General features: G+C 40.4%; 1 long non-coding RNA gene across 6 annotated transcripts in view; it reads right to left on the reverse strand.

Annotated features, from left to right (window-relative positions):
- Window positions 1–2,149: 2,149 nt before the first annotated feature.
- LOC309379598 overlaps window positions 2,150–15,605 on the reverse strand; it is a 119,583-nt gene continuing 106,127 nt past the window's right edge. For 5 of the 6 annotated variants that reach the window (XR_014172549.1, XR_014172550.1, XR_014172551.1 and 2 more), the window contains one exon: window positions 3,360–4,700. This is a non-coding gene — a long non-coding RNA (uncharacterized lncRNA). Of the gene's footprint in view, window positions 2,961–3,359; window positions 4,701–15,605 lie in introns of those variants that run through there. The other variant, XR_014172548.1, reaches the window with a different exon arrangement.

Genomic DNA, 15,605 nt, shown 5'->3' on the forward strand with positions numbered 1-15,605 from the left:
ATTTTGTTTGTTTTTGCTCCACAGAGTTTTGCCTGCAAACACCTGCTCTTTCAAGCTCATTGGGAACAAACAGCAATCTTCAGAAAACCTGAATTGATGTTTGCTCCAGTTGAGCACTAAAGAGCACGTTTTCATGAAGAGAGCTCTGGAGCAAAACAAAAGCCCCACATACTCAGACATGGGACTTTTAAGCACAGACCTGTGTGTGGAAAGAATGAGGCAAAAGGTAAATGTGAATAAGCCCTAAAATTGCAACCTAAAGTTTCATTAAACTCAGTGGGGTTTACTTGTGAATAAACATCTATAGGATTATATTGTAAAGGACATTCATTTGTAATTTTATGCAATGTTCTAGGCAATGAATAAAAAAGAAAAGCACATTAATGATTTTACTTCACTTTCTTAGCTTCAATCACAAATGAGGTGGCTCATACAAGGAATAGTTTTTGTTTGCTTACAATAATCTGAGGCATTAGAAAGCACAGCACATATTGATTATTAAAGAGGACTACAGAGATTTCTTCTAGCTGACCCAACCCATATTGGCATTTCTTGTTCTTTCAACATCATTACTTTAATTCAATACATTCGCACCTGGTTATGGACAAGAAAGCTTTAAATGCACAAAAAATGTGCATTTGTGAACCGTTGGCACCAAGATTATTTGAAAGACAAATGGCTTGTTAATCACCATAAATCAATTAGACTGGTGGATCTGCATTTACATTGGCCCCATTTGATTAACTGCAACAGGACCTAATTAAGAGGTTTATAGATCACATATTTGATTTTGTGTTAGTGTGCATTGTTTTCGTCAGAACTTGTTAATAATCACTTAGGAAGACTTTCTAATCTAGCAAATGGTCTTTGTGCATGTTACCCCAAAGCCAACACTGAACATCATGTTAGGTATCCTTTTTGCTGTTCCTCAGCTGTCTCAGAAGACAATGAAGTTCTGAGGTGGCAATCCTATTTGGGATGTAGGCTCCTTCCTACTTCGCCTCATGCTACTTCAACCATTGCTTGCTTGCTGTTTAGCTTTTACTTGCATTGCTACTACACCACTCCTACTTCCTCCTGCTACCCAGAGGTCAGGCCCAAAGCAGTTCTTAAAAACAAATACAAGATGGAAACAAAAATGAACAGCTAGTTTAGTGTAGACGTTAGAGAGTTAGACCAGGCCTCAAATTCCTGCTCAGACATTAAGCTTACTAGGTGACTTTGGACCTCTCATCCTAACCTACCTCACAGGGTAGGTTGTGAGGAGAACATAGGAGATGGGAACCATATATGCCACCTTAAATTTCCTGAAGGAAAAGGTGGAAAATAAATGCAATAAATGAATAAATATGCTGCCCATCTCCTATAAAATACCCCAGCATTAGTGGGGAAATTCCCTTTCTATCAACTACATATCTCAATAGTGGCTGTGCTGGAGAAAAGGAAAAACTGCTTTTCCGTATCTTTGCTGCTTACCTTTAAAGAAACAAACCAAAAAACGAGACCATTTTATTATTCTCCAGTCTCTTTCAAACAATGATCAATTTTCTCAGCTTGCCTCTGATGTATTTATGGATATAGCAAAAGAAGAAGAACCCCACTCATGTACACAAGCAGAATAAGAAAAAGAATGATATCATTCTGGATGCAGTATTTAAATGGGTATTATATGTGGCACTGGATGAACTGTTTCAGATCCCTGGTCTGTACCCTCTCTAGACATTTCAGGCTACCAGTGCATAGTAGTGTACTGTGGGCAGAGCTTTGGGGACAAATTTTCCAGGTCTCACTCAGAATGAAAAGCAGCCTGGGCATTTGCTGAGGAGTGCAAGGGAGCCAGTTACCCTCCCAGGTGAGTCATAAACCCCTGATTCCCAGTTTTCATGTAGAAAATGTAAGTCTCTAGTTCTTGTAGAACGCAAGATAGGAAGCAAAATACGCAAACATTGCTCTTTTCATTTGTTTTTGTGGGGAACACCTGGGTTTTTAGACAATGAATGAAGTCATGAAAGCAGATCAAGCTCAGTCAGACAAAAAGAAATAATGAAAGACCCATTATCAAGGGGAATGTAGAGAAGGAACTTCTTGGTATGTTTTTAGTCCTTTACTTTACTTTACTTTACTTTACTTTACATTTACTTTAGTCTTGCATGGTGGAGACAACCAATGGGTTGTCTCATAGAAAAAGAATCCAGGTATCCAGGATTTTAGTCCAGTATCCAGAACTGTTCTGCATTTGATGCACTCTGGTAGTGCTTGCTTTGAAAAAAAGTATTTGAGAACTCAGAGAATCAGTTAACAAGTCTCTCTGTCTACTCAAGGTCTGGCATAGCTCAGCGGCTTAAGAGCATTGCCTTGGAATACCTAAAGGTAGATTCAGATAACCTCACATAATTATTTTCATGTGACAAGCTGAATGAATCTTTGCCCATTGAAAACTACTAGCACTTGCTTGCACAAATTCAAAAAGATGCAAAGGAGAAAAGCAACACAAGATGGAAATGTAAAATGACTGACTGACTGAATAAATAAATAAATTCTAGCTATACTGATCTACCAGAAATTCTGGATAGTCTCTGAAAGGAACGAACAGGACAATAGGGAGACCAGGTGTAGACTGATACTGTTATAGCTCATGGTTTCCTTACTACTGTGTATTAACAAAAAGCAAGGCACATGAATGAGACTACGGGGAGCCAAAGCAGCAGGGAGTGACTTCAGTGGATAAGCCACTGAAATCCATAATGACCTGGTTCAGAATACTGAATTTGTGTTACGAACTGAGCATCATTTCCACACACCCCCAAGATGTTCCCCTCCACCTTCAAATGTTAAATGTGATTCTGCGCATTCATAGTCTGCCCTCAGGCTGAAAGGGCTGCTTTACAAGAGCATCTGCCAATGTTCTTCCATATCAACCTCTTTGTTCCCAATGAAACTTTCACTGATCACAAGGCAAACTACAAAAAAATAATAAAAATATGCAGGCACATGTATATGCATTCTATAGTGGTAACCCTTTTACTCTGAGTGGGAAAGTATTTGATTGTTGTGAACTATATATACATGCAGGCCACCCAATTAAGCAGATATTGGTTCTCTTGATTATTTATTGTAGTTGTTTTTTTGTGTCCTTGATCTATACTTGAAATACTGTAAATACTTGTCAGGAGCACCTCTCCCGATTTTGTTCAGCCCGTGAGTTAAGAGGTGCCGTGTGAAGCTGTCCCATCACGGGCAGTAACTCATAGCCAAGTCTCCCTGGTGGCATCCAAGCTCTCAATTTATATGTGGATTATTCAGGACTGTGCACAGGTGATCAGGAAAGGGGAGGAAAATGCATTTTATGCAACCAGATGTGGGTAACAAAATACAATTTTATCTCCTCCAAAGAGGTTGAATTATTACTGAGAAGACAAGGATCCAGGGTTATCTCATTACAAGCACCTGTATCTCACCCAATATGAAAACAGTACCCTATCAGCACAGTCAACTTGGATTGTGGAAAAATAACTACCCTTGTGATTAAACAACATGTATTATTCCAGAGAGACAAGAAAATACAACAGCCTAAAAATCCCACCACTTGGGGCAAAATGCATTTCAAAGACTGATGCACATGTGAACTCATCTATTTGTCAGTTTAAGGATGTCATAGGATAAGCTCATTGTTCTGATCTGCTCTCACATAGATTCTTCGTCCAGTGGATATTCCCCCAAAGGCAGTATTTCATCTCCGACTCAAATCTTGATGGTTGGACTTGCCTGTTTCTCCACAGGTCTGCTCTGTATACACTACCCGACCTCATTAAATCTGGCATTTCACAGACATGTGCCATACATCTATTCCAGCAGCAGATCTTAAAAGCTGCCTGGGGCCAGTTGAGGCATGCTTTATTTGTCCTTTCTGCCTAATCAGTTTAGGCATTTATAGTGCACCCATCGCTGGGTTGTCTGAATGCTTCCCCAATACCTTCTTTGCATATGCAGATAAAAGCAACACTCCATATGGCGCATGGCTGTGAACTATAGACACACCACACTCATAAAGGGTGTGCCTACAGACCACCATTTTCAAGCACGCACTCATGTGAAGTCCACCCTGCCAAAGCAATATCTGAAATACAGTAGGAGACTTGCCACATCTTCGTAAAAGATGTGTATTTTGTGTATTTTGATCCCATGTAGATGACACACTGGATTGAAAAATTGGATTCAGGGGCTGCATCTGGCACCTGAGGTTGTGCTTAATATTTTGCTTCAACTCCACACCTGCACGTACATATGTACATTTATAAGAATGAATTATCTTCCACTCTTCTGCTAAAAATATAAAAATATAGTTTCAAACATACAAATCCCGGCCATGCACCACTTTTCGTTCCTAACAATTTGCAGTCTACTCAACAAGATGCCCCTGAATTATATTTTCTTCCCCACTAACAAAGTAACAAATAATGTGATGACACGTAGATGTCATCCGCTCTCACCAAGATCCAAGAATCTTCACTTCCAGTGTTATTTCATTATAAGAAGCAGGAATGATTTTCACATCTGCAATACACTTTATAACAGCATCCAGATCAGTCCTTCTCATGTTGAAAATTCTGTAGCCGATTCCTCATTATTGATGACTCTCTCAAGTCAATTAGTTGCTCCTTTCTATCAGGTTGCCTTGAAGTTCTGTATCAAATTCCTTTCTGAATACAGAAGCAAAACAGAGTCAGTTAATGAGAGTTGAACATTCTTAGACAGAATTTCTTATTTCAATGATTTTCATAAGTGGCAAAATACTGAAGGAAATGGACTGTCTCAATAAGACTTTTAGGACTGAGTAAATATTCTTTCACAATATATATAACAGCCCTATCCAGTTTTTCTAAGCTGGTGGACAAAGATGTCAGCAAGGTCATCATAACCCAAGTCTTGCCACACCCTCTTACAGGCAACTCTTCCATGTGTGAGTCTATTCAGGTTGTCCACTGCTGTACATAAGAATACCGAAGATAGTTATTTTCATTATCATTTCACAAACTGTCTGAGAACATAGAATTGGCATAGCCTAAACTTGTTAGCCATGTTCCCATCAACAGAACATGAAAACAGCAAATTGAATGCTATACAGTACTTTAAAAACAGACACAGCTCGATACAATGATGACCTAACATCACATACTTATTCATCATTTTTAAAGTATAACTACTTATTACTGCTATAGTTTATGAAACGCTGTGCAGTCCTACACACATGTACTGGAAGTAAGTCTCACCTAGTTCAATGGGGCTTACTCTTATGTAAGTGTACAGAGAATCACAGCCTTACAGCACAACCCAATGCATGTCCACTTAGAAGTAAGTACCCCTGAATTCCATGGGACATACTCCCCAGATCAGTGGGTATAGGATTGCAGCCTATATTTTAATTTTTAATGTTGGCCTTCTGAAAAACACACACTGAAGGCCTATCCAGATCCATTTAAACCAGTAGAAGTCATAACCTTGAGTTCAAAATGATGTGAGCTGCATCCTTTGAGCAGGGTAGCATCCTTTTTGACATTTTATTACATGCATGGCTTCCAGGACAAGTATTTCTAACTGCCAATTTAGCTGGCTTCTGTTCATGAAATGAGAAGGATGCTGTCGGGACCATTGCCTCAGGTAGCAAGACATCTCAGGCTGGACCTGACTGACTCTAGGGAGCATTTAAAATAAGAGCTCATCCACACTTTTGCTTGACCCATATTTTGATCACATTGTGTTCTGATTAATTCCCCTGGGTCTGAGAGCTTTTCTTGTTGTTCTGCAGCTGTGCCTTGCGGAAATCTGATTTTACCCGCTGAATTGAAGCTCCGTTAAGCAAATCTCTCTTCAGATTTTCCATGCATCTGATAAGACCTGACTCAGCGAGTAAGATCGGATTTTCTCAAGGCACAGCCATGGAGCAACAGGAAAAGCTCTTAGACCTGATGGAATTAATTGGTACACAATACAATGAAAATACGGATCAAGCAAAAGTGTGGATGACCACTAAATCAAGAAAGGTTTTATATAGGGGGCATCCATAGTCCAGCAATGCAGAAAGGAGATAAAAATTCATTCTAACTTCTCTGTAAACATGGGTAAGTTTCACATCCGCACTGCCAGTTTAGAAAAGGGCTGTTGTTTCAGGTTTTAGTTCTTTGCAGATTACTGAGAACTCATACACAAAAGCCCAGGATTTTCCAAAGAAATTCAACTCAATTCCAAATCTACCCTACAATCAGTTTCACTTCTCCATCATTTCTACCTTCAGCAGTAGCAATGGGGAAAGTCAAAGGGGAGTGATTGGTCAAGTAACAACTAACTGGAAATTCCAGGAACACAGATCTATGGCAACTGCAGTTTGCTTGGGCTTCTGGGTCTTTACCTCTGGTACATTTGCGCTGGGAATTTCTTGTTAGTAAGACTTCCGGGCCTAATGAAGGCCAGAAGAGCAGACTTCTCTTTGTGCCCTTCCCACTGCTAGACAATCCCTCTCCATTTCACCACCATCACCATTTTAGCCTTCTTCTTTCAAGATGACACTGTTGCAAGGAGGAATCTTCCTTTGGGATGGGTCACATGGGAAACTTGGAGCAGAGCACCCCTTGCAAATTTCGACTAGCCAGTGTGTGGATTTATTTTGAATGCCAGACTCTGCCAGGTCTTGGCTTTAATTACTGAAGGCAGAGGAAATCAGAAAAGGAATTGAGAGCAGGTCAGAGCTGATGGTCTAAGTTATGGCCAATTAATGGACACTTAAATCTGGCCGTTACTTGGAGAAAACGTTTCTCAGGTTTCTTGGCAGACAATAGATGTGTGGTGATTCCCTGCTATGCCTTTTGATGTTTTCTGGAATGTGGTTATGTCAGCCTGCTCTTGAGGCCATTTTTAAGTTAGAGACAGTGGGTGATAGCCAACATTAGTCATATTCCGAGTAGACCTATTGAAATGAATGGATCTCTTAAGAAATGCCTTCACTGAGCTGCAATTTCGAATGCTACTGCAGTTCTGGGTGGTCACTGCAACAAAGTCGCTTATGATGGCAGGTTCTGTGTTTGTGGCCAATTTCAGGTGGAAGATATTATTCACTATCTGTTAATCTGTCCTTTATATAGTAATACAAGAGAGATTTCTGAAATGTCTGTTGACATATGGAAGCAGGAACACCTTGGAAGAAACAGTACTATTTCTTTTGAGTGACACTAACAGCTTTGTGACACATGAAGTGTATATTTTTTGCACTGGCTGCAAAAAAAAAAAAAGAGTGTTAGATAATATTGCTGCAAATTGTTTTGGGAACTCTGAGGTTTAATCTGAAGCTGAGTTCGCTGATGGTACCAAAGGCAGATAGAGGAGAGTGTGAGCTGTTCAGTTTCATCAGGCGTGAAAATTCTGGGGCACCGCAGCAGGCACCACAGCTATGAAGTCTAACAGAAGGTGAGAGGCGGGGGTGCCGCATTTTGGCAACGCACAGGATGCTACTAAAATTTGAGACACTAAGGTACTTATGGTACACTAAGATACTGATGGTACTTCTATTTTTTCTTCTTTAATATTATTGACGTTTGTTATGTTATTACTGTGTTTGTGTTTAGGTGTTTTATAGCATAATTGTCTAGCACAATAAATGTATTGAATTGTGTATGGCTATCACTGGATATGCCCCAGGATATCAGGTTTGGTTCACACACACCCTTCCCCAAATCATGCCATGCATCTAATAGCAGAGGAAAAGAACAGAACCACCATATATGGGGGGAAACTGGCAGCCCTGGTTCAAGGAATGCTGTGTTAATAGTTGATCCTCAGTTCTGGAACTACTGCAGCTGCTTCAATCTTATTGCCCCCAGATTCATAGCAACCCATTATGAACGAAGAAGCTACCAAGAAGGCCAGCCAACAGATCTTGGCTGGAGTTGTGGGATGGTGTCTCAGTTAGTTTGTAATCCTGCCAACACTGACCTTTCTGATGCTGATCTAATGAATGACGATCATATCCCTGCAAGCTTCAGATAGCAGAGAATACCACTTAAGTCTGCATTGTATAAGGGCACATTAGCTGCAAGTTGAACAAGTCAAGGGTAGTTCTCTGCATTCATATTGGTTTGCCCTTGGCAGCATCTGTAGCACACACTTAAAGAAGAAGAAGAGTTTGGATTTGATATCCTGCTTTATCACTACCCGAAGGAGTCTCAAAGTGGCTAACATTCTCCTTTCCCTTCCTCTCCTACCTCTGTGAGGTGAGTGAGGCTGAGAGACTTCAGAGAAGTGTGACTGGCCCAAGGTCACCCAGCAGCTACATGTGGAGGAGCGGAGACGCGAACCCAGTTCACCAGATTATGAGTCTACTGCTCTTAACCACTACACCACACTGGCTCTCAAAGCACATGACTCCCCCCCACCCAATGAATCCTGGGTACTATAGTTTCCTCCCTCAAGCTACAGCTTTCACTATCCAAGGATCCTTTGGGTGAAGTCATACTTTAAATGTATGGTGCGTACACAGATTCAGATGACTGCTAATCATATCTGTATTATTATTTGCCTGCCCTTCACTTTTAAGGTCCCAGCGCAGGGTTGCAACAATTAAAACACTATATTAAAACCAGTTTAAAACAACTTACAATAAAAGAAATAAGGTGGGTCTCTCAATTCCCTAAGTAAGGATTGTACACATTATTCACACACACCCCATTTTGTGTTTGGGTTATGCTGAAGAATACTGACATCCAAAAGTGCCCTGTGAGCTTTGTGACTTAGTAGAGACTTGAAAAACAAATGTTGCTGACCCAAGTCCAACATTCTCTATACACTACGCCATACTGGCATTTAGGAATCTGCTTTCACTAACTATTCCTTAGATTCTTCAAGGTTTCATAAGCATGGTTCCCTTCTGCCCCAGCTACAGCAGGAATAATGGCATTTTAGAACATACAGCTCAAAGCACTATTTTATTCAAGCATTTCAAAATACAAACATAATCCTACAATGGCCAGGCAGCTCATTCATCACAAATTATTTTCTCCTGTATATTTATTACGATCCAAAGTTCTCATAACAGCAGAGGAGCAGGGAGGCAGTTGAAAAGAGAGGTTTTAAAAGGCCTTAGTCTGCAAGCCCTCTTTTTCTGACTTTCCTTCCGTTATTCTAACTTGTTGAAAAGAAGTTAAAGCAAAACAGTACAAATGTCAGCCATCTGTAGGTTCATTTTTCCAGGGAGATTGAAAGGAGGCCCGTTTGTGTTACTAATAAAAGGCAACTGTATACTCCAGCAAAGCAAATATTACTGTTACCAGTAATAAGGTTTCCAACAGTCCAGCTTAAAAAAAAAAAGTAGTTCTATAAATAAGTAGCCTTGCCCCAATCTGTGTATTTTCCATTTCTAGACTGTAAGTTTACTTTTGCTGATCAAAACTGATCCAAATCTCGCGGCCAGGTGCATGTTTATCAGGTTGGCAGTTCAGATCTTTCTCAAGGATTACATTCACAGCTTGAAAACGTGGGTTCTCAGCCAGGTACAGCCATTCCATTTTAAACTACATGTATACAGCTTGCTTATATACGGTATCCCAATGATTGATATCACCTGGTATATCTTTATTTCCCAATATTTAGAGGAGTTTGTATGAGCACCACCAGCATCATTGAAAGGGGGGGGGGGACAATGACTGCTGCCACATGTGCCCCCACAGATTAATCTTGGATATGCCCTAGAACAAGCTTTTGATCCTTCCTCTACAATTTTCCGCCTTCTCCTGAAATCTCTCCCCTTCTCTCACTAAAATCTGAAATGGCACCATTGAGAAACGGATGTAATAACAAGAGAGTAACACCATGGAATGAGATGGAGAGATAAATGGGAGGCACAGGCATTTGTTGTTAGTATTATTTAGCTGTTGAAAAACACACACACACATGTAAAATGCAGAACTTGAGCATTACATTTTCCTTCTAAAATGCACAGAGTTTAATTTTCAGTCTAATGCTGCTAGTTTTTGTTGCTTTCGAGAGTGGATATTTCTGATGTTCCCAGCTATTAGAAAATTAACGTACTTGGATAGGAGATTGAAATACTTAATGAGAATCACACCACTGGTGACCATTTCTTTCGACAATATAGCCCTATAAAGTGATAATGCAATTAGCTGTTTATTTCTGGCATGCATGGGCAGTGCAGAAGAATGGGAAACAGTTAAGAAGAGGAAAGCACAGAAAGGAAACACATTCTAATCATTTAGAATACATCGGAATGTTCCGAACAAAAGAAAGAAAATTTAGAACCTCACTGAGGTATGGTCCCTACATATGGGTCAGAAAGGGAAGTATAACACAATATGTCTGGAATCAGCATCAGCACAAGGATACAAACTCCCTATCTGCCAGGGCTAGGATCACCAGAATCCCACATGCTGCTGTTACAACACAGTAAGTCAGGAGTGCCCTTGAGATGTTAGTGGACTACAATTCCCATCATCCCTGGCCTTGTGAAGTAGAGTTGATGGGAATTGTAGGTCAGCAGTGTCTGGAAGGCACTACATTGGCTATCCCTGCAATATAGGAGGCGGCCAGTAATTACGTATGTAGACGTATGCCTCAGTCCTAAACCAATTCACTTGTATATCAGTACAAGTAATTCCCAGTAATTCATGGCATTTACTTCCTTGTAGGTATGTTCAGGCTCAGGATATGGGTATGTTTATTCTGCCTGTCAAAAACACTGGACTTTCCTGATCATAAAATATACAGTGTGCTATTAGAAAGCAGGAGGTATAAACAAAGAAAAAGAAATCTACTCATCGGTTCATATTAAGGGGGATGGAGTGTGAAAATGAGGAAATGTCGCCTATTACAATAAACCAGCATGAATCCTGTCTCATGCACATTTGATTCAATGCTGACAACATCCCACTTGGAAAAAGAGTGAGAATTAACAGTGTAGCCAATAATTGGTTACAAAGGACAGCTATTGTTTCTTAATCCCTTTTTCCATTACTCGATTACACATTACGAGTATGTGCTCCTCCACCTCCCATTGGATGCACAGATGCTAAAACCACAGGAGATCATCTTAATCCTCAGGTGCTTTCAGAACAATGAATTCAGTTAGTCTTATTCCAGATAAACCATTGACAGCCACAATATGCCAACATGAAAAAAACAGAGAAGCATGGTAACCTGCCTGCCATTTATACAAACACTGGTAAATGTTTTAGCTTATTCATATATTTATATGACTCTCTCTCTCTCTCTCTCTCACACACACACACACACACACACACACACACACACACATTCTTTCATGAAATTTAAGCTCCTATTGGATTTTATCCCTTGGATTAATAAAAGTTGGTGTTCTGGAACTACTCCAGTTATTAATATAATGGGCAACTTATCGAAGGGCCAAACTAGACGTCATGATAATAATGCATCAGATTGTTGTTCTTTATATAGCAGCTGGGTGTAGCGAACAATCAGAATCAGGGCCTTGGTGTCTTCTAAGGGGAATGTTAATCCTCCCACATCTCAATGAAAATCTCCCCTAAAACTGTTATTATCCCCATTTGGAAAGTGTTCTTTAACTCCTGTGGAAACATTCCTCTGGGGGGAAATCTCAAGGGGGATTTTCATTGGGATCATGGTATGTTTGTGCGGGGAGGGGGGAGTTTCAAGCCTCCTGCACACCATGGTTCAAATCCTGGTCAGCCTCGTCTGCCCCTCAGCATCTGCTATTTAAAGAACAAAAGCTGAGCATGTTAAATGCTTGTGCACATCTAGTTTATCCCTAAGAGGAATAACTCGTATACCTGCTAATCAGCATATATGTTACACAAAAGTATTGCAAGAACTTAACATTTATACATAGGACAAAACTCCCAGTTTCAGTTATTTTTCACTCCCCCACTTTGAAGTCTGAAGTTTGCTCAAAATAGTGTTACTAGCCACCCTAATTTCTGCTGAGCGGTGAACAAGAATCCAGGTGTCCTGGCTCTCAGCCAGGGTCTTGGTCTCTTTGGGGAAAAATAAAGCATGGTGGAGTGTTTGAAAGATGGTTTATTAATGCATATGTACACCCTGAGTGTAGATGAAGGGAGTGCAGAGTTTACAGCATTCCCATCTCAGGTGCAGCTTGTCCTTCCCTGCCCCCCAGAATTGGATTCAGGGCCATCCTGCATGCCATCTTTGTTCCTGCTTCTCACTTCCACGACAACTCATAGAACTCTGCCCCATTCCTTCCCAGCAAACCTTTAGATTTCAAAAAGGACAAATTTTCCTGTGACACCATGCCCCCTCATCACCTTGGCAACCTGTCCATTCTCCTATCACTGTCCACTCCTCAGAGAGGACAGTTCTTTTGCATTGCCAGCGCCCTTAATGGATCCGTGCTTGGTTCCCTATCGCCCCGCAATGTCTCTGCACTAAGCTAGCCCAGCCAGGCTGGTTTGCATAAGCTAAGCCAGGAACTTCTCATATGGTACAGTTCTGCAGATTGTATTTTCCCTTCATATCCTAAATATTATGTAAATGCTACCCTTTATTAGTTTCTAGTATTCATTAACAGACTCTGGTACCCCAGCAGAGTACCAGAGTACCAGTTTACTATTCCTATAACAATAGGAAACAACTATTTCAAAAGCCCATTCAAAATAGAAGACCCAGGACAGAGGCTGCCACTCCAGCTGATTCACACATGGAAGCTAACAGACTAACCTTATTCATTGTTAATCAAAAATAAGCCCCACATAATTCAACAAGACTATAGAATCACAGCACAAAAACACAGGCAGCATGGTTTCTGACTAGATCCACTGGTTTTGAAAAAGCTGTCTGAGCTTTTTGTTTAGAGCAAATGTGCAAAGGAATATGTTCTTACTTGTTTAGATTCCATTGTTAGAACCACATAGTGTACTCCTAGAACAGGAGGTTATTTGGCCATTTAAATTTTTTCAAAGTGCACATGGTCCTACCCAGAATATATAGATAATTATTGGATTCCTCAGCTGTTAAGGTTGGAATGGCAAAAAGAAAATGCAGCCATGTTTGTGTCAGGCATTTCCTGGTGCCTTTGTAAAAGAAATACTGCATGTCCAATGAACTTAGCATCCTCAGGAATTTCATTGTACAGAGAAAAAGCTGTCAGACCTCAGATACAGCTTCATATTACTGTGATAATAACACCACTGTGTTTGAACACCCCCAACACACTCTTCCAGTCAGTTAGAGAGAGAAGCAAAACCAACCGTTCATGCAGCAGGCTTGATTAACAACTGAAATTTTCTACCATACAAAAGTAGTCAAAATTCATCTTCTGGGATGATTCTATACAAAATACGCTTTTATCTTGCAGTTTGAGCTCACAAGGAGTAGAAGGGAGATGGAGATATAGATGTAGTTAATCTTACTTGTTTTGTGTGGTGTTGATCAAACGATTGCCACCTTGAGTGAGTTTGCGCATTTCTTACTCTGCTGGCATCTGGCCAAGAGGTTATGTAGTCCAGACAGCCAGTCTGAAATGTAGATTTAAACTACTTAATATCCATTGTTGTATCACTTCTCTTTGATTAAGCTGCCCTACCCTCTCAGACAAGTATGGGCAATTCTGAAGTTCTAGTAAGCAACTTAAGACCCGGTTTATTTTTGCAGCAGACGATATAAGAAAGCAAAATTACTACAGGAAAATTGAAGGATGCATGCTTTACTACATACACATTTTAATAACAAGCATTTAAAACTCTGCCCCCCATGCCATGCCGCAAGGATCACACTCAGTGAAGTCATAGGCATTTCTCAAAGCTTTCACAGTGCAAATAATAGCCACAATGTCTGTGGTGTGGTGGAGATCCGATCCTATTACTGTGATGTTCAGTGAACAAGTAGAATAGAGATCACGGATAATAAGGTTAACATGTAAAATTTTGGACTAAAAGGCAAAACCACCTGAACCCCAATCCATCTGTGACTGACTCCCTCACAGGACTACCTTGTATCATCTCCAGAAAGGTATGCTCAGAGCAAATTATTAAACCAGGTCAGGTCAATCTAGGATTAATTTTTACTAGGACTGTATATTTGCACTTGAGTCACTAATGCACATCAATTATCCTATGCACATTTACTCAGAAATAATACCTGCTAAATTCAATGATATTTACTCCCAACTAAGTATGCTTAGGATTGTAGCCTTACATGCTCAACTACAGCTTGGCTTCCTGTTAATCCACCTTGCGCAAGCAGGCAGAGGTGGTGGTGTCTGGAGGTGGGATTGCCAGAGCCATAAATTTGCTTTTCAAGCAGTTTAGGGCTTCAAAAACAATTCTTGAAGCAAATTGATTCCTTTGGACTTTAACCAAAGCTGCATGTGCAGTGCTCATGTGTGCTCTTACTATGAAGAAAGCTGTGTGGCAGCAGCAAGCTGGAGTGTGCATTTGCTATATTATTGAAATGTGATACCTTCCCAAGCCCCACCCTGACACTGTCACACATTGGCTGCATTCAAATGTCACAACAAGCCTTGGTTTCTTTTATTGTGATGAGAACACCCTAGAGCAAGTCTCATGTTTATGTACACTCCTTCCCACTTTCTGCACATGTGGGGAGGAAACGTGAAGCTTCCATTTGTGGTTTGGGACAAACCACAGTTTCCCATCTTGTCTGAATGTAGAAAACCATGGTTTGTACTACCCAAAGTTAATAAACCATAGTTTGATCCCCCTTTGGTATCCTGTTCTTTTCTTGCAAGTTATAGTTAAACCAACTTTAACGGCTTTGTTTGTTTTTTTGCTGTACAAAGTTTCCACACATTTTCCTGCCCTGAAAGAAATCCCTATATGCACGCAGTTCTTCTGACATTTCTCAAGTATTTTGTATTGTTTACAGTTTAGAACATGTTTCCGGAAGTCTCTGTCTCTCTCATACACATATACTTTTACAACAATCTTTTGAATGGAGCTTTGTTTCAGAGGAGTAGAGCTAGGGTGTGGAAAGCCTGTTTTTGACATAAGAGAACCAGAACCATGATGATGTTAGCAGAACAGACTAATTAATTTTTGTTAATTAAACCTTCCAGTCTACATGACCCCATTTCAAGAAGCTTAAGCTGCTACTCAGGTCAGAACTTGTTTTGTGCAGCCAAGTATCCACCTTCCCTCTTACAGATTATGCTGAAGGGAGCCAGCCTGTCAACTTGCATGAGGACATGGATTTATCCTTGACTAGAGACTCTCCAGTAGTGCCTAATTTCAGAGATGAATCCAAATTCTTGAACAATTTACACAGAGAGAAGTTGGAAGGGACAAAACAACCCTTTCTTAGTTCTATTCTCTTCATGAATCGGTGCTGCTGTGAAATAAAGAAATCACCTTAAGGGATGAGATAAATATTAGGGGGTAGCATAAGATACATTCCACTTTGCTGCAATGGGGTGGGTGGGTTTCAGGATCATAATGACAGAATGACAGATAATTTTTTAAAAAGAAAGAGAATCCAAGCTAGCAGCAGCAGAATGAATAGCCAACATCACAGTGCTGTGTGCTGTGGAATTTATTGCTTCTAGGCTTCCATTTGCCCTTTGTCAGCAGCCCCACAGT

This window comes from Podarcis melisellensis (assembly GCF_964234715.1).
Source record: "Podarcis melisellensis genome assembly, chromosome: 10".
In the NCBI taxonomy this organism is placed as follows: Eukaryota; Metazoa; Chordata; class Lepidosauria; order Squamata; family Lacertidae; genus Podarcis; species Podarcis melisellensis.